This window comes from Artemia franciscana, chromosome 20, assembly GCF_032884065.1.
Source record: "Artemia franciscana chromosome 20, ASM3288406v1, whole genome shotgun sequence".
Lineage (NCBI taxonomy): Eukaryota > Metazoa > Arthropoda > Branchiopoda > Anostraca > Artemiidae > Artemia > Artemia franciscana.
In genome coordinates, this window is record NC_088882.1 from 29,644,963 (window position 1) to 29,664,258 (window position 19,296).

At 36.5% G+C, this 19,296-nt stretch overlaps 6 non-coding genes and 1 pseudogene across 6 annotated transcripts; all 7 read right to left on the bottom strand.

Moving 5' to 3' along the window:
* Positions 1 to 173: 173 nt before the first annotated feature.
* On the bottom strand, positions 174 to 365 carry LOC136040504 (U2 spliceosomal RNA). The gene has a single exon (XR_010620781.1). It is a non-coding gene; the product is annotated as a U2 spliceosomal RNA (small nuclear RNA).
* Positions 366 to 2,518: 2,153 nt separating this feature from the next.
* On the bottom strand, positions 2,519 to 2,682 carry LOC136040424 (U1 spliceosomal RNA). The gene has a single exon (XR_010620715.1). It is a non-coding gene; the product is annotated as a U1 spliceosomal RNA (small nuclear RNA).
* Positions 2,683 to 3,425: 743 nt separating this feature from the next.
* Positions 3,426 to 3,617, bottom strand: LOC136040507 (U2 spliceosomal RNA). The gene has a single exon (XR_010620784.1). It is a non-coding gene; the product is annotated as a U2 spliceosomal RNA (small nuclear RNA).
* Positions 3,618 to 10,905: 7,288 nt separating this feature from the next.
* LOC136040468 (U5 spliceosomal RNA) lies at positions 10,906 to 10,957 on the bottom strand (annotated as a pseudogene).
* Positions 10,958 to 11,709: 752 nt separating this feature from the next.
* LOC136040478 (U1 spliceosomal RNA) lies at positions 11,710 to 11,873 on the bottom strand. The gene has a single exon (XR_010620762.1). It is a non-coding gene; the product is annotated as a U1 spliceosomal RNA (small nuclear RNA).
* Positions 11,874 to 14,934: 3,061 nt separating this feature from the next.
* LOC136040481 (U1 spliceosomal RNA) lies at positions 14,935 to 15,098 on the bottom strand. Its single transcript, XR_010620764.1, has one exon. It is a non-coding gene; the product is annotated as a U1 spliceosomal RNA (small nuclear RNA).
* A 739-nt stretch (positions 15,099 to 15,837) lies between these two features.
* On the bottom strand, positions 15,838 to 16,029 carry LOC136040505 (U2 spliceosomal RNA). The gene has a single exon (XR_010620782.1). It is a non-coding gene; the product is annotated as a U2 spliceosomal RNA (small nuclear RNA).
* Between the last annotated feature and the right edge of the window lie 3,267 nt (positions 16,030 to 19,296).

Below are 19,296 nucleotides of genomic sequence, written 5' to 3' on the forward strand. Positions count from 1 at the left end.
TTTCACCATTAATTGTTATAAATTTTATACAGTGTTTCTTCTTTTTTTCATATGAAAAAAAAAATGATTTTCAATGTATTCAAGGACTAAGTAACTAACGGCAGGGCCCCTCTTCACATTTAATAACGTATTGTACCCATGGTTAGGGTTCATGGACTTTGGTTTCCCCTCGAAAGGGGTGCGCCAATCCCGGAGGTACTACAATACCAGGCCAACGCGTGAAGGGAGCGGAGCAAGCCCCGACATCCCTCCGGTTTCCAAAAATCAGTTTAATATTCTGGGCCCCATGTAGGGGCCGTATCAGATATTAAGCTGATAAGAACAGATACTACACTTTGATCTTAGCCAAAAGGCCGAGAAGCGATATTTTAACAAGGATTGTCAAAACAATTATAAGAATACGAGTAACAAAGTTTGTCACAAAATTTATTTCGGTTCCAATTCTCAAATAACATTCAATTAACTTATCACTTTGTTTTTAGATTTTTGTAAACAGTACGAAACATTTCCCATAATTTTAAAGTTTATCTTTAAATTTTAATGGTAAACGGTAAATTTTCCAATCAAGACTTGGACAAAATTGTCACTCAAAAAGCCAAAATCAGAAAAGATAACATCTTAAATCAGAGATAATATTCTCTTGGCCCTTTAGCTGACAATGATCGGAACCAGCATTGATGAATAACGTTAATTCACGGCAATTAAAGGGGTGGGGGACAGAGAAGAGTTTTTTTCGAAATCCAGAGAGAACAATTCTCTTGTTTTTTTTGTTTTTTTACTTTCTTTTGCAAAAATACCCCAAAAAACACCCTGATTTGCAATAAAAATTGTCAATCCACCAGTCGACACCACTGGTATTGATGAAAAGCGCCAATTCATGGAAACTAGGGGACAAGGCTGGACCCAATGAGCTAATCCCCGATATTTTTGTCCGACTTGTTAAAACGTAGCGCAATGCATTTAAACAAGTTTCCGATGTTTTTTTTTTTTTTTTTTTTTTTTTTTTTTTTTTTTTTTTTTTTTTTTCGTATTCCTTGCTCAAAATAGATTTGTAAACACACAGCCCAAGGGGAAGGGGAGAGGGGGTGAAATCCAGTATTCTCCAGATTCCAGGCAGAGGAATCTCGTTGTTTTTTCAATTTCTTTAACAAAAATACAAAGAAAAAAAACAAGCCCCTTTTCAATGATAATACCACGAAGAGATTTATTTGAGTCTAAGAGGAGGAATGCAGGAAAAACATCTTGTAGAGAAAATTTCCTTCCCTGAATTAAAACAACTGGTTTTCCATATATACTACATGGTAACAATGCAAGTTTTATTAAGAGATTATTAAATTTGCTTCAAATATGGAAACAAAAGCTGAATTTTCAATCACCTAAGAAAGATACACAGACACGAAACAGTGAGACTTTATCAAATAAATGATTGCTTACTTTATTGTATAAGTATTTGTCCTTTTCATTTATCATTTACTTGAGTAATTCTATAATTCCATCTTCTTACTAACCATGAAGCCCAGAAGACTGTCTTGAAGAATAGATAGCCTTCAAGTAGAACTCCAGTTTTATAGGAGAATTTGATCAAAGCTTATTAAACAACTCTAAGGTTTGAAACCATAGAAAAGTAGGGTCGTAATTTGTTATGGAGCTGTAAGGTGCAACTGCCCCTCCCAAACCTTGTTTTTCCCCTCCCCCAAACCTCATTCCCCTACCCCCTTCTGAAATTTAGTTTCTTCCAAAATTGAGTCTAAACTAATATAAACCTATAAATTTCTACAGAAACACATCTCTTTTTTTTTCTTTTTTTTAAAAGTAAATTTACAGCTTTTTTAGAGTACTAAATAGTGCCTCTGTGGTACCAAATGGCTTCTTTTTAGTTTTTACTGCTATTTTCACTTTATTTTGGACAAAGGGTTCCATCTTTGCTCCTCTATCCCCTTCAAGTTTGGATTTTGACGAAATTACGCCACTGTAGAAAAGCAAAAGAAATGAACAAAAAAGTCCTATAAGATGAAGTCGAGCTAGAAGGACTTAGTAGAAAGAGTTAATTTTGTTCACATTTCTTGAGCAATGCTTTGCCTTTTACTTTTTAGCCTAAATAAATTACGTGGCTATGCTCTAAGGATAATAAATCCAGGAAATAGTTACTTTTTAAAACGAAACAAAAGAGGACTAAATGTAGCTGGGACTTGAATCGCTTTTACGCCATCTAAGGGCTTAACAAATAAATACAAGAATCATTTCCCTTCCAATTTCGTACAGGCCCATCACAAAGTCTTCTCCCTCTGGAGGCAAAATAGACTTGTGTAAAATTTAGGACGGTTCTGGAGGAAGGCGACTGGTCATTGATACCTCATCATTTGCTTTAATACAAGACTAAGAATAACAAAATGTGTTTATTTAAGAGATGTTCTAAATTACTTGGTTTAAACATTATCAATTTGCATACTTTTCCTTTCAGTTCACAAAATTACAACATAGTACGGGCTCAAAGGAAGAAACCTATTCAATGTGTGAACAGGGGTCCGCGCGAACGCAGTCCCCCACTACCAAAAATTACGCTGTTGAGTTACCCCCATTTGGGGTAATCACAGGGGTCAGCCAATCCGAAGTGCAATGGAAAGGCCTCACCCTGGGAGCGCCTCCTTCATGATCAAGGCAGCTCCCCAGCCAGGTAAGTATGAATTGTTCAAAACTAACATTTTACTTATTTCTTTCGACATAAATCCGGTTGCTTTGAATGCCACTCAGAAACTTTAATTTATTAAACAGATGCAGCTTTACAAAACTTTTTTCTCAGCAGTGAATCAAGTCTCTGAATTATTTTTGAAAATAGGAATGCCCCATTTCATTTTCATATGCAAGCCTCTAGATTGTTTAAATGCAAGTTTACCTTTTTGAGAAAAGAAAATCAGGGGTTTCTCACTCTCTTATCAATTTGACTGAAAAGTTGAAACTCTAATTTCTGAGAACCCAGTGACCGTTCTACTGACTTTGCCAATTATTTTCTCTCTAACAATCATACAGGGGGGGGGGGGGCGGAGGGGCTTTAGTCATTACTACTATCAACAACTAACCGTAGAACCAAGCCGCCTGAGGCCAAAAACAATTGCATCAGCCATTTTATCGAATATTGGCTCAATTTAAATTTCAGCAGTTTATAATTACGAACTATTTTCGATAAGGATGCATGGGAACTTGGATCCAGCTTGGGCACTTTAAATTAATTATGGCGTCCGCCCATTGGCTTTTTCACCATTAATTGTTATAAATTTTATACAGTGTTTCTTCTTTTTTTCATATGAAAAAAAATGATTTTCAATGTATTCAAGGACTAAGTAACTAACGGCAGGGCCCCTCTTCACATTGAATAACGTGTTGTACCCACCATTGGTTAGGGTTCATGGACTTTGGTTTCCCCTCGAAAGGGGTGCGCCGATCCCGAAGGTACTGCAATACCGGGCCAACGCGTGAAGGGAGCGGAGCAAGCCCCGACATCCCTCCGGTTTCCAAAAATCAGTTTAATATTCTGGGCCCCATGTAGGGACAGTATCAGATATTAAGCTGATAAGAACAGATACTACACTTTGATCTTAGCCAAAAGGCCGAGAAGCAATATTTTAACAAGGATTGTCAAAACAATTATAAGAATACGAGTAACAAAGTTTTTCACAAAATTTATTTCGGTTCCAATTCTCAAATAACATTCAATTAACTTATCACTTTGTTTTTAGATTTTTGTAAACAGTACGAAACATTTCCCATAATATCAAAGTTTATCTTTAAATTTTGATGGTAAACGGTAAATTTTCCAATCAAGACTTGGACAAAATTGTCACTCCAGAGATAATATTCTCTTGGCCCTTTAGCTGACAATGATCGGAACCAGCATTGATGAATAACGTTAATTCACGGCAATTAAAGGGGTGGGGGACAGAGAAGAGTTTTTTTCGAAATCCAGAGAGAACAATTCTCTTGTTTTATTTTTTTTTTACTTTCTTTTGCAAAAATACCCCAAAAAACACCCTGATTTGCAATAAAAATTGTCAATCCACCAGTCGACACCACTGGTATTGATCAAAAGCGCCAATTCATGGAAACTAGGGGACAAGGCTGGACCCAATGAGCTAATCCCCGATATTTTTGTCCGACTCGTTAAAACGTAGCGCAATGCATTTAAACAAGTTTCCAATGTTTTTTTTTTTTTTTTTTTTTTTGTATTCCTTGCTCAAAATAGATTTGTAAACACACAGCCCAAGGGGAAGGGGAGAGGGGGTGAAATCCAGTATTCTCCAGATTCCAGGCAGGGGAATCTCGTTGTTTTTTCAATTTCTTTAACAAAAATACAAAGAAAAAAAAGCAAGCCCCTTTTCAATGATAATACCACGAAGAGATTTTTTTGAGTCTAAGAGGAGGAATGCAGGAAAAACATCTTGTAGAGAAAATTTCCTTCCCTGAATTAAAACAACTGGTTTTCCATATATACTACATGGTAACAATGCAAGTTTTATTAAGAGATTATTAATTTTGCTTCAAATATGGAAACAAAAGCTGAATTTTCAATCACCTAAGAAAGATACACAGACACGAAACAGTGAGACTTTATCAAATAAATGATTGCTTACTTTATTGTATAAGTATTTGTCCTTTTCATTTATCATTTACTTGAGTAATTCTATAATTCCATCTTCTTACTAACCATGAAGCCCAGAAGACTGTCTTGAAGAATAGATGGCCTTCAAGTAGAACTCCAGTTTTATAGGAGAATTTGATCAAAGCTTATTAAACAACTCTAAGGTTTGACCATAGAAAAGTAAGGTCGTAATTTGTTATGGAGCTGTAAGGTGCAACTGCCCCTCCCAAACCTTGTTTTTCCCCTCCCCCAAACCTCATTCCCCTACCCCCTTCTGAAATTTAGTTTCTTCCAAAATTGAGTCTAAACTAATATAAACCTATAAATTTAAGGATCTACAGAAACACATCTCTTTTTTTTCTTTTTTTTTAAAGTAAATTTACAGCTTTTTTAGAGTACTAAATAGTGCCTCTGTGGTACCAAATGGCTTCTTTTTAGTTTTTACTGCTATTTTCACTTTATTTTGGACAAAGGGTTCCATCTTTGCTCCTCCATCCCCTTCAAGTTTGGATTTTGACGAAATTACGCCACTGTAGAAAAGCAAAAGAAATGAAAAAAAAAGTCCTATAAGATGAAGTCGAGCTAGAAGGACTTGGTAGAAAGAGTTAATTTTGTTCACATTTCTTGAGCAATGCTTTGCCTTTTACTTTTTAGCCTAAATAAATTACGTGGCTATGCTCTAAGGATAATAAATCCAGGAAATAGTTACTTTTTAAAACGAAACAAAAGAGGACTAAATGTAGCTGGGACTTGAATCGCTTTTACGCCATCTAAGGGCTTAACAAATAAATACAAGAATCATTTCCCTTCCAATTTCGTACAGGCCCATTGGCCCATCACAAAGTCTTCTCCCTCTGGAGGCAAAATAGACTTGTGTAAAATTTAGGACGGTTCTGGAGGAAGGCCTGCAAAAGAAAAATGAGCCCGTCCTGATCACACCAATTCCTTGTGCCAAAATATGTTGTAGAATGTATTTCAGTCATTTTAGACCGAGGAATCATTAGTTTAGCTGTTAGAATGCCATACTTCAGACTCCCCGAATGTATCAACGAAGATAAGACTTTGAGGTGGTAAATGACAGGGATTTTGTGTTATATTTGCATTTAGACTCCAGGCTTCTCCCTCCTCACAGACCCGTTTCTTGGTCTCCCTTCACTTGGAGAATCGCTTGTTGATTCTCTTTTCCCTTCACACAGAGAATTGTCTCTTGGATCGTGTTCTCCTCCCAGACTGAGTATTGTGTCTAGAAACCAATGGAGTCCCCAAATGAAAGGATTTGCCCCTGTAAGATCTCAAAACTCCTCATTTTAGAGGAATCCCCTAAACTGGAATGGAAATACAGTTCCTAGACGAGGGAGGAATGAGGGCCCTAAGAGATTTGGGAGTCAAGAGCGCCTAGGACTTGGCACACTATTGCACCAAGAGTGCCTTCGAGCAGCCCTTACCCGCTGAAAAGTAGCTTCCCTGGATGTAATCTGCAAAAGATAACAACAAACATCTAGCCAACCACTTGTCAACTGAAGGACTGCAGGCAACTAGGCGACTAACAACACTAATCACGTCTACTTCCCTATAAACATAGCTTATTTAGACGCCCCTGGAAGTTGTGCCATATTTCACAATTATTTGTCCCTTTTTACTATTTGCCCATAAGTTCACAATTTGTTTTATATTTTTGAAAAGATTGGATTTTTGTTCATAAACGACTTCAATTATCTCGCATTTTCCAGGGTTACTTGTCTGACAACCCTAATATCTTGATAAGTAAGATAGTATCTAAATAATATTAATATCTAGATAAGTAATCTTGAAATATTAAAACATACAACAATTGTGTAGACTAGTCTGCCTTTCGGCATTCACAAATTTGTTAAGACTCATCAAGTGCCCCTCCCCACCAGGGCTTCCACTTCTAGGGAGATTACCCTATTTTAGGGGAAAATCACTTCTTTTAGGGACACTTATTTTGAATCTAGGGATTCAGGGAAATCTGGGGTTAAGTAAGGGTTTTTAGGGATCTTCAGGGAAAATTCGAATTTTTCAAACGAAGGCTGACAAATTCTTATAGATTGCAGATTATGCTCAGTCTTCTTGAAGATTCTTATGTCGCAACACTGGCTTATATTGCAAAGATCAGCGCGAAATTACAAAAAAAGCTAAAGCGTGGAATGACATTCATTAGAAAGGGACGACTTTAATCCCTTGGATTTTCATTCATTAGGTATTTAGTAATTTAGTTTAGGTAGCCTAGTATTTAGTTTATTTTTAAGCAATGCCTTTGATTGGGTGTAAACTGCCCAACATAAAGAGTATTGGTTAGGCAGCAATTATAGAATAGGAGCATGCGACCTATGCACTTAGCATTAGGGATTCTTTCAATCTGCTGGTGACCTCTTTTTCCCGTGGTCATCTATATGCAAATCCATAGGGGACTATCCAAATAAAGCACCTGTTGCCTTAGCCGGGAGCCTGGGCAGCACCAGCTGCCCATGGAGGTGACCTTAGGTTGATGGCTGAAAGGTCAGAAACTATAATTTTTCAATTCTAAAAATTTCTTTCACTTTTATACATTCCCTTCTATGATTGTACAGTCCAGTTAAAACGCATCTGACCTCTTTAGGAGTAAAAAAGAAAAAGCAATTCTGCTACTTAAGAAATGAATATTTTAATTGATTTTGTGACTACATTAATTTTAAACAGGTCAGAAGGGCTTAAATTTAATTATGAAGTAAGAAAATATGATTTAAACCATGAAAGAACAGTTTTTGACTTGATAATTGGCAGGTGTTGATGTTTCATCCTGACACAAAATGGCACTCTCCATTGCTTAGCTAAAAAAAACAAGGCTCCAGCTACAATCTGATCATAGAAGAAAGTATACAAGACATTTACGGAAGTTGGAAGACTTATTTCTACCAAGTACGGTCCAGAAAGACACTGATCTAAGGTCACCCTCCTATACAACATGAGCAGACTGTGGTTTATGTGTCAAAATTTAGGGACAGATGCTAGGGTTGGTGCAAACTGTGGCTTTGTAATCCATAAAAAAGAAAAGTTGCAATCCATACTGTCTATAAAGGACACTGCATTCTGTTAAAACTAGCTGTGAGTACCCTTATTTTTAATCTGATGATTCACACAATAATATTTAGTCTAGTTTTTTGTACATGTACACTTGCCTGCCACTTGCCATTTGGAATCATGTAAAATCTACTGTTTTGCCTTGGACTGCAGCAATGTGAAAGTAGCAAATTAAAGTATTTTGTTAAGCTAGGTTTACAGAGAAACTTCTTTTGTGTTGTTTTTGGTTGGGTTGGTCCCTCCTAGGTTAGAAGACATCAAAGCAAAGCTCTTCTAATGAAGAATGGGTCACAAATTTCTTTTTCCATTTAAAGTGGTGTTCCAAATCTGAAGATTCTTTAATTTGATACTTACTTTATTAATAAAGACAATTTAACTCTTTACTATTTACATCTACTGCACTAATGGAAAAACCTACGTTTTTGCTGGCGTGCAGTAGTAAAGGTTAATCATTTTCTAAGCCAACCAACAAACAACATAAGAAATAATTAATTATCATTTATCAAGCTAGGCATACTTCGTTTTGATTTTTGCTAACTAGTGAAATGCAACCATTGCAAACTTTCGGTCCATCCGTTCTCCATACTGCAAACTTGAATTATACATGAGGTAATTTAAGTTAATTGAGGATATGCACCTTAATACCCATGAGCATAGTTTAGCATGATGTAGTTATTGTGTATCCTTGTACAAGTAATTATAGAAATAGACTAGTTTTGATCACTAATAAAACACTTTTTCTAGAGATCATTGACATGCAAAGTTCGTCTGAAAGCCAGTGTACTGACTCAAAGGAAGATAATCTTCAAATTGTATCTAGTCCCGAAAGACGACTGGATGACGAAGATGATGATGTTCCTGAAGTTCACCTCCTGGTGACTCCTCCAAAAAAAAGCAGGGTTCAGGGCAGAATTCCCAAAAGAAAACGTACGAGCAAAAGTTTGTTGACAAGTGGCTTCAGTTACCAATGTGTAAAAATTGGATAGAGAAAAGAGTGTCAAACAAGTCAAAGAAAAAGACTTATATACCATACTGTAAGTTCTGTTTGAAGTGTGTGTTTTGTGGGGAATCAAAGTTGACGAAGCATACACTGACCAAGCAGCATATGAAAGCAAGCAGTGAAATCGAGACGAAGTCTGGCAGCATTGAAAAACTTCTGACTGTAGGCAGTCATTCCAAAGAAATTGAACAGCGCATCTGCATATTTTTGGCAGAACATAATCTGCCATTACGTCTTGCAGACAGCTTGATTCCTCTCCTCATAAAGTTATTTCCCAAAGACCAGGCCCTGGCAGGGGCACATTGAGTAAACAGAAAGCTACAAATATTTTGCGACATAATTTTTCGTTGGTGCTACAGAACCAGTTAGTCGAGTTGCTCAAAACCACTTTTTTCTCTGTGATAATTGACGAAATCACTGATCGTACTATTGATAAACAGCTAGCTATCATGGTTGTATTTTTTAGCGAGAAAGATCAAAAACTTCATGTCGAAGTATTGGATATGGTTAAGTGTAGTGATGGATCGGCTGAGGGCCTGACCAACCACATCAAGTAAGTCATTGAAGAAAACTCGATTCCTGGCAAAATATTGTTGAATTTTGTGCAGATACAACTAACGTCATGTTTGGAGCCAACAGATCTGCTTCAAACCTTATGAAAGCCATGGTGCCACACATCTTGAATGTGAAATGCTCATGCCATCTTATTCACTTATGCTCGTCATATGCATGCTTGTCACCTCCCAAGACACTCGAAGACTTGGCGCGAAATATCTATGCCCTCTTTTCAAGAAGCGCTTCCAGACGAGAGAAGTTCACCGAATTTCAGGAGTTCTTCCGATGTGAAGCACACCGAATTCTTGCTCCAGGACAGACCCGTTGGTTATCCCTTCAGGCCTGTGTGAAGATGCTTATTGAGCGACTGGTTGCTCTTATTCAGTATTTCGTAGAAATCACGTTTGAAGACCCAACTGCAACAAATGACCTTATCTTGTCGACATTACCAAGCAAGTTGACAAAGCCATACCTTGAATTCATGGACTACTCTCTTGGCCTCTCCAACGAATTCAATGCAGTTTTTCAATCCGAACTCCCACTTCTTCACTCCCTGAAGCTTAGTGTCAGCAAACTTGTGAATGATGTTGCGTCTAACTTCATGAAACTAGACGATATTCGCAGTGTTGGTTCGTTTACTGAACTGGATCCTTACCTTTCAAGTGAGTACCTGCCTTTAAACCAGACATATGTGGGAATAGCTGCAACCGATTCCATGCAAGAACTCGAGGATGCTCAAGAGCCAAGTGATAACATTGATCTCTTTTACCAGTCGTGTCGAAACTACTATATAGTCCTGATCCAGCAGATCAAAGACCGGTTCGAGTTCGAAGACGAAACTTATGACATTTTGGCTTTAGTTGAACCAAGGAATGCAAGAAATTTGAACCCAAGATCTCTAAGGCCACTATTTGTGAGATTTCCTTTTCTAACAGAAAAGTGTTCCCTCCAGAAAACGAACGTAGAATGGAGGTCACAGGCAATGACTGATGTCACTGAGCTTCATTTGGGAGATGCCCAAGCTGGAGACCTGTCAGTTGAACAATACTGGAAGAAAATACTTGGTCTGAAGACTAGCAGTGGCGAAATCAAGTACCCGAAACTGCAGAAGTGCATTTCGCTGATATTCTCGTTACCTTTTAGCAACGTTCCAGCTGAACGTTTGTTCAGCCTCCTGAAATTGATCAAAACAGACATGAGAAATAGTCTCGAAAACGTCACCCTAGTCTCACTGATCCGAGTCAATTACTTGTTTAAAAACGAAGGTAAAACGAAGAAATCAACTGTCAGTATACCGAAAGCTGTCGCTGGCTTCAAGACGAAGGCAAACGCTGCGTGCGATGAAGTGCTGGAGATGACACTTGTTTGAACTTTTTTATGTATTCTCGTTAGTATAAAGATGTTATCATTATCTGAAGTAAAAAGATCTCAGTTTGAACTTTTGTATGTATTCTCGTTAGTGTAAAAGATGTTATATGTTATTATTATCTGAAGTAAAAAGATCTCATGTAAATTCTGTGGAAATCTAGGGCAAACTATCCTTTTTTCTAGGGAGAAATCAGACATAAACACGAGGACTTCTAGGGAAAATTGGTATGAAAATAGGGAAAACTGAAATCGAAAAGTGGAAGCACTGCTCCCCACGGTAATCTATAGTAAAAGGCGAAAGATTAACTCGATATGAGGAGAGGCCAGAGCTATGAAAATTGCTAAGGTTCACTTGGGTATATAAAAATAAATCCTAGTAAATCCTCGTGGTTTTTTTTTAACAAGGTACGAAAGCAATAAGAAATTCAATGTTCAATCAAGTAAATACGGGCCGAAAAATCATATGATGCGAAAACATATTCAATGAACAGCAATTCATGGGCAACTTTAATGACATGCTACTAAAACTACATCCGCAGAAAATAACATAAATATTCAGTAATCAGGCCCAAAAATAATTGTAATGTAGCTGAATGGTCGATCAATTGCTGTAGCCAAAGGCCCCCCTATTAAAATATTCCAAGAAGCTTAGCGGTAGTGAAGGAATTCTTAGTCTGATATGTTGCCAATACAATAGACTTGATGAAATGTGTGGTGACCAAGGGCATTTCACTTTTTAAGACTAGCCTTTGTGACTTAATTCAAATTTCAGCAATTGGATTCGATTCCAAGGTCAATTTAAAAATCAGTATTTGATAATTACGGAGTATTTTCAAAAACAAAATGCATCAGGAATTCAATCAGTTTAGGCAATTTAATTTAATTATGGCGACTGGTCATTGATACCCCATCATTTGCTTTAATACAAGACTAAGAAAAACAAAATGTGTTTATTTAAGAGATGTTCTAAATCACTCGGTTTAAACATTATCAATTTGCATACTTTTCCTTTCAGTTCACAAAATTACAACATAGTACGGGCTCAAAGGAAGAGACCTATTCAATGTGTGAACAGAGGTCCGCGCGAACGCAGTCCCCCACTACCAAAAATTACGCTGTTGAGTTACCCCCATTTGGGGTAATCACAGGGGTCAGCCAATCCGAAGTGCAATGGAAAGGCCTCACCCTGGGGGCGCCTCCTTCATGATCAAGGCAGCTCCCGAGCCAGGTAAGTATGAATTGTTCAAAACTAACATTTTACTTATGTCTTTCGACATAAATCCGGTTGCTTTGAATGCCACTCAGAAACTCTAATTTATTAAACAGATGCAGCTTTACAACAATTCATGGAAACTAGGGGACAAGGCTGGACCCAATGAGCTAATCCCCGATATTTTTGTCCGACTCGTTAAAACGTAGCGCAATGCATTTAAACAAGTTTCCAATGTTTTTTTTTTTTTTTTTTTTTGTATTCCTTGCTCAAAATAGATTTGTAAACACACAGCCCAAGGGGAAGGGGAGAGGGGGTGAAATCCAGTATTCTCCAGATTCCAGGCAGGGGAATCTCGTTGTTTTTTCAATTTCTTTAACAAAAATACAAAGAAAAAAAAACAAGCCCCTTTTCAATGATAATACCACGAAGAGATTTTTTTGGGTCTAAGAGGAGGAATGCAGGAAAAACATCTTGTAGAGAAAATTTCCTTCCCTGAATTAAAACAACTGGTTTTCCATATATACTACATGGTAACAATGCAAGTTTTATTAAGAGATTATTAAATTTGCTTCAAATATGGAAACAAAAGCTGAATTTTCAATCACCTAAGAAAGATACACCGACACGAAACAGTGAGACTTTATCAAATAAATGATTGCTTACTTTATTGTATAAGTATTTGTCCTTTTCATTTATCATTTACTTGAGTAATTCTATAATTCCATCTTCTTACTAACCATGAAGCCCAGAAGACTGTCTTGAAGAATAGATGCCTTCAAGTAGAACTCCAGTTTTCTAGGAGAATTTGATCAAAGCTTATTAAACAACTCTAAGGTTTGAAACCATAGAAAAGTAAGGTCGTAATTTGTTATGGAGCTGTAAGGTGCAACTGCCCCTCCCAAACCTTGTTTTTCCCCTCCCCCAAACCTCATTCCCCTACCCCCTTCTGAAATTTAGTTTCTTCCAAAATTGAGTCTAAACTAATATAAACCTATAAATTTAAGGATCTACAGAAACACATCTCTTTTTTTTCTTTTTTTTTTAAAGTAAATTTACAGCTTTTTTAGAGTACTAAATAGTGCCTCTTTGGTACCAAATGGCTTCTTTTTAGTTTTTACTGCTATTTTCACTTTATTTTGGACAAAGGGTTCCATCTTTGCTCCTCCATCCCCTTCAAGTTTGGATTTTGACGAAATTACGCCACTGTAGAAAAGCAAAAGAAATGAAAAAAAAAGTCCTATAAGATGAAGTCGAGCTAGAAGGACTTGGTAGAAAGAGTTAATTTTGTTCACATTTCTTGAGCAATGCTTTGCCTTTTACTTTTTAGCCTAAATAAATTACGTGGCTATGCTCTAAGGATAATAAATCCAGGAAATAGTTACTTTTTAAAACGAAACAAAAGAGGACTAAATGTAGCTGGGACTTGAATCGCTTTTACGCCATCTAAGGGCTTAACAAATAAATACAAGAATCATTTCCCTTCCAATTTCGTACAGGCCCATTGGCCCATCACAAAGTCTTCTCCCTCTGGATTTGGTTTCCGATGTTTTTTTTTTTTTTTTTTTTTTTTTTTTTTTTTTTTTTTTTTTGTATTTCTTGCTCAAAATAGATTTGTAAACACACAGCCCAAGGGGAAGGGGAGAGGGGGTGAAATCCAGTATTCTCCAGATTCCAGGCAGGGGAATCTCGTTGTTTTTTCAATTTCTTTAACATAAATACAAAGAAAAAAAACAAGCCCCTTTTCAATGATAATACCACGAAGAGATTTTTTTGAGTCTAAGAGGAGGAATGCAGGAAAAACATCTTGTAGAGAAAATTTCCTTCCCTGAATTAAAACAACTGGTTTTCCATATATACTACATGGTAACAATGCAAGTTTTATTAAGAGATTATTAAATTTGCTTCAAATATGGAAACAAAAGCTGAATTTTCAATCACCTAAGAAAGATACACAGACACGAAACAGTGAGACTTTATCAAATAAATGATTGCTTACTTTATTGTATAAGTATTTGTCCTTTTCATTTGTCATTTACTTGAGTAATTCTATAATTCCATCTTCTTACTAACCATGAAGCCCAGAAGACTGTCTTGAAGAATAGATAGCCTTCAAGTAGAACTCCAGTTTTATAGGAGAATTTGATTAAAGCTTATTAAAGAACTCTAAGGTTTGAAACCATAGAAAAGTAGGGTCGTAATTTGTTATGGAGCTGTAAGGTGCAACTGCCCTTCCAAACCTTGTTTTTCCCCTCCCCCAAACCTCATTCCCCTACCCCCTTCTGAAATTTAGTTTCTTCCAAAATTGAGTCTAAACTAATATAAACCTATAAATTTAAGGATCTACAGAAACACATCTCCTTTTTTTCTTTTTTTTTTAAGTAAATTTACAGCTTTTTTAGAGTACTAAATAGTGCCTCTGTGGTACCAAATGGCTTCTTTTTAGTTTTTACTGCTATTTTCACTTTATTTTGGACAAAGGGTTCCATCTTTGCTCCTCCATCCCCTTCAAGTTTGGATTTTGACGAAATTACGCCACTGTAGAAAAGCAAAAGAAATGAAAAAAAAAGTCCTATAAGATGAAGTCGAGCTAGAAGGACTTAGTAGAAAGAGTTAATTTTGTTCACATTTCTTGAGCAATGCTTTGCCTTTTACTTTTTAGCCTAAATAAATTACGTGGCTATGCTCTAAGGATAATAAATCCAGGAAATAGTTACTTTTTAAAACGAAACAAAAGAGGACTAAATGTAGCTGGGACTTGAATCGCTTTTACGCCATCTAAGGGCTTAACAAATAAATACAAGAATCATTTCCCTTCCAATGTCGTACAGGCCCATCACAAAGTCTTCTCCCTCTGGAGGCAAAATAGACTTGTGTAAAATTTAGGACGGTTCTGGAGGAAGGCGACTGGTCATTGATACCCCATCATTTGCTTTAATACAAGACTAAGAATAACAAAATGTGTTTATTTAAGAGATGTTCTAAATTACTTGGTTTAAACATTATCAATTTGCATACTTTTTCTTTCAGTTCACAAAATTATAACATAGTACGGGCTCAAAGGAAGAAACCTATTCAATGTGTGAACAGGGATCCGCGTGAGCGCAGTCCCCCACTAGCAAAAATTACGCTGTTGAGTTACCCCCATTTGGGGTAATCACAGGGGTCAGCCAATCCGAAGTGCAATGGAAAGGCCTCACCCTGAGAGCACCTCCTTCATGATCAAGGCAGCTCCCCAGCCAGGTAAATATGAATTGTTCAAAACTAACATTTTACTTATGTCTTTCGACATAAATCCGGTTGCTTTGAATGCCACTCAGAAATTCTAATTTATTAAACAGATGCAGCTTTACAAAACTTTTTTCTCAGCAGTGAATCAAGTCTCTGAATTGTTTTTGAAAATAGGAATGCCCCATTTCATTTTCATATGCAAGCCTCTAGATTGTTTAAATGCAAGTTTACCTTTTTGAGAAAAGAAAATCAGGGGTTTCTCACTCTCTTATCAATTTGACTGAAAAGTTGAAACTCTAATTTCTGAGAACCCAGTGACTGTTCTACTGACTTTGCCAATTATTTTCTCTCTAACAATCATACAGGGGGGGGGGGAGGGGCTTTAGTCATTACTACTATCAACAACTCACCGTAGAACCAAGCCGCCTGAGGCCAAAAACAATCGCTTCAGCCATTTTATCGAATATTGGCTCAATTTAAATTTCAGCAGTTTATAATTACGAACTATTTTCGATAAAGATGCATGGGGACTTGGATCCAGCTTGGGCACTTTAAATTAATTATGGCGTCCGCCCATTGGCTTTTTCACCATTAATTGTTATAAATTTTATACAGTATTTCTTCTTTTTTTCATATGAAAAAAAAATGATTTTCAATGTATTCAAGGACTAAGTAACTAACGGCAGGGCCCCTCTTCACATTTAATAACGTATTGTACCCACCATTGGTTAGGGTTCATGGACTTTGGTTTCCCCTCGAAAGGGGTGCGCCAATCCCGGAGGTACTACAATACCAGGCCAACGCGTGAAGGGAGCGGAGCAAGCCCCGACATCCCTCCGGTTTCCAAAAATCAGTTTAATATTCTGGGCCCCATGTAGGGGCCGTATCAGATATTAAGCTGATAAGAACAGATACTACACTTTGATCTTAGCCAAAAGGCCGAGAAGCGATATTTTAACAAGGATTGTCAAAAAAAATATAAGAATACGAGTAACAAAGTTTGTCACAAAATTTATTTCGGTTCCAATTCTCAAATAACATTCAATTAACTTATCACTTTGTTTTTAGATTTTTGTAAACAGTACGAAACATTTCCCATAATTTTAAAGTTTATTTTTAAATTTTAATGGTAAACGGTAAATTTTTCAATCAAGACTTGGACAAAATTGTCACTCAAAAAGCCAAAATCAGAAAAGATAACATCTTAAATCAGAGATAATATTCTCTTGGCCCTTTAGCTGACAATGATCGGAACCAGCATTGATGAATAACGTTAATTCACGGCAATTAAAGGGGTGGGGGACAGAGAAGAGTTTTTTTCGAAATCCAGAGAGAACAATTCTCTTGTTTTTTTTTTTTTTACTTTCTTTTGCAAAAATACCCCAAAAAACACCCTGATTTGCAATAAAAATTGTCAATCCACCAGTCGACACCACTGGTATTGATCAAAAGCGCCAATTCATGGAAACTAGGGGACTAGGCTGGACCCAATGAGCTAATCCCCGATATTTTTGTCCGACTCGTTAAAACGTAGCGCAATGCATTTAAACAAGTTTCCGATGGTTTTTTTTTTTTTTTTTTTTTTTTTTTTTTTTTTTTTTTTGTATTCCTTGCTCAAAATAGATTTGTAAACACACAGCCCAAGGAGAAGGGGAAAGGGGGTGAAATCCAGTATTCTCCAGATTCCAGGCAGGGGAATCTCGTTGTTTTTTCAATTTCTTTAACAAAAATACAAAGAAAAAAAACAAGCCCCTTTTCAATGATAATACCACGAAGAAATTTTTTTGAGTCTAAGAGGAGGATTGCAGGAAAAACATCTTGTAGAGAAAATTTCCTTCCCTGAATTAAAACAACTGGTTTTCCATATATACTACATGGTAACAATGCAAGTTTTATTAAGAGATTATTAAATTTGCTTCAAATATGGAAACAAAAGCTGAATTTTCAATCACCTAAGAAAGATACACAGACACGAAACAGTGAGACTTTATCAAATAAATGATTGCTTACTTTATTGTATAAGTATTTGTCCTTTTCATTTATCATTTACTTGAGTAATTCTATAATTCCATCTTCTTACTAACCATGAAGCCCAGAAGACTGTCTTGAAGAATAGATAGCCTTCAAGTAGAACTCCAGTTTTATAGGAGAATTTGATCAAAGCTTATTAAACAACTCTAAGGTTTGAAACCATAGAAAAGTAGGGTCGTAATTTGTTATGGAGCTGTAAGGTGCAACTGCCCCTCCCAAACCTTGTTTTTCCCCTCCCCCAAACCTCATTCCCCTACCCCCTTCTGAAATTTAGTTTCTTCCAAAATTGAGTCTAAACTAATATAAACCTATAAATTTAAGGATCTACAGAAACACATCTCTTTTTTTTTCTTTTTTTTTAAAGTAAATTTACAGCTTTTTTAGAGTACTAAATAGTGCCTCTGTGGTACCAAATGGCTTCTTTTTAGTTTTTACTGCTATTTTCACTTTATTTTGGACAAAGGGTTCCATCTTTGCTCCTCCATCCCCTTCAAGTTTGGATTTTGACGAAATTACGCCACTGTAGAAAAGCAAAAGAAATGAAAAAAAAAGTCCTATAAGATGAAGTCGAGCTAGAAGGACTTAGTAGAAAGAGTTAATTTTGTTCACATTTCTTGAGCAATGCTTTGCCTTTTACTTTTTAGCCTAAATAAATTACGTGGCTATGCTCTAAGGATAATAAATCCAGGAAATAATTACTTTTTAAAACGAAACAAAAGAGGACTAAATGTAGCTGGGACTTGAATCGCTTTTACGCCATCTAAGGGCTTAACAAATAAATACAAGAATCATTTCCCTTCCAATTTCGTACAGGCCCATCACAAAGTCTTCTCCCTCTGGAGGCAAAATAGACTTGTGTAAAATTTAGGACGGTTCTGGAGGAAGGCGACTGGTCATTGATACCCCATCATTTGCTTTAATACAAGACTAAGAATAACAAAATGTGTTTATTTAAGAGATGTTCTAAATTACTTGGTTTAAACATTATCAATTTGCATACTTTTCCTTTCAGTTCATAAAATTACAACATAGTACGGGCTCAAAGGAAGAAACCTATAATAAATACAAGAATCATTTCCCTTCCAATTTCGAACAGGCCCATCACAAAGTCTTCTCCCTCTGGAGGCAAAATAGACTTGTGTAAAATTTAGGACGGTTCTGGAGGAAGGCGACTGGTCATTGATACCCCATCATTTGCTTTAATACAAGACTAAGAATAACAAAATGTGTTTATTTAAGAGATGTTCTAAATTACTTGGTTTAAACATTATCAATTTGCATACTTTTCCTTTCAGTTCATAAAATTACAACATAGTACGGGCTCAAAGGAAGAAACCTATTAAATGTGTGAACAGGGGTCCGCGCGAACGCAGTCAGGGCTGCCAAACTGACACATTTTGTGTCATAATGACACAATTTGATGTTGCGTGACACAATGACACATTCAGTCGAAACGATGACACAATCGACGAAAATGACACATTCTTCAATAAAAAATGACACAATCGACAAAAATGACACATTTTGTTTAAAAAAATGACACATTTTTTCATCCAAGTCTTGTTTTTTAAAAGTAAAGTAAAATTTCAATTTTATACCTCCATGAAAGCTACAAACTAATGGAAGGGAATAGCACTACCTAACGGTGGCAGTAGTACACAAACAGCGCGGAATACAGGACAGATGCCATCACCATATATAAAATTCAAACCACGCGAAGAAAACAGCCATATGCAGAAATTTCAAATCGAAATGTACGCTGAATATCTGATCTTAATAGGCTTTTTGATTGAGTATTTGATGTAGCCAACTGGTACGTACTTAATAGTAAAAAGTAAACAGCATGCAGTTTACCAAAGCTGTATGCATAAGCGACAACTCCCATTTTTAGGAGTACAGGAGAGGTATCCCACCTCGGACAAGATTACCAATTTCCAGAGATGTCTTTCCTTCAGAATAATCTGTCTGGCTTAAAAAGGCACCAACAAATATGACAAAAGTACTACATTGAAGCTGGTTGAATGGCTTACATATTGAGTAAATAAAAAGCTTAACCAATAAAGCCGATTATGTATAGAACTGATTACGATTATGACGTCATACGAAAAGTCTATTCTCAATTTACTGTCGGAATTGATTGTCCCTAAAACTTTTATAAATGTAAACTTGCCCCGTTGGCCGCTCAGA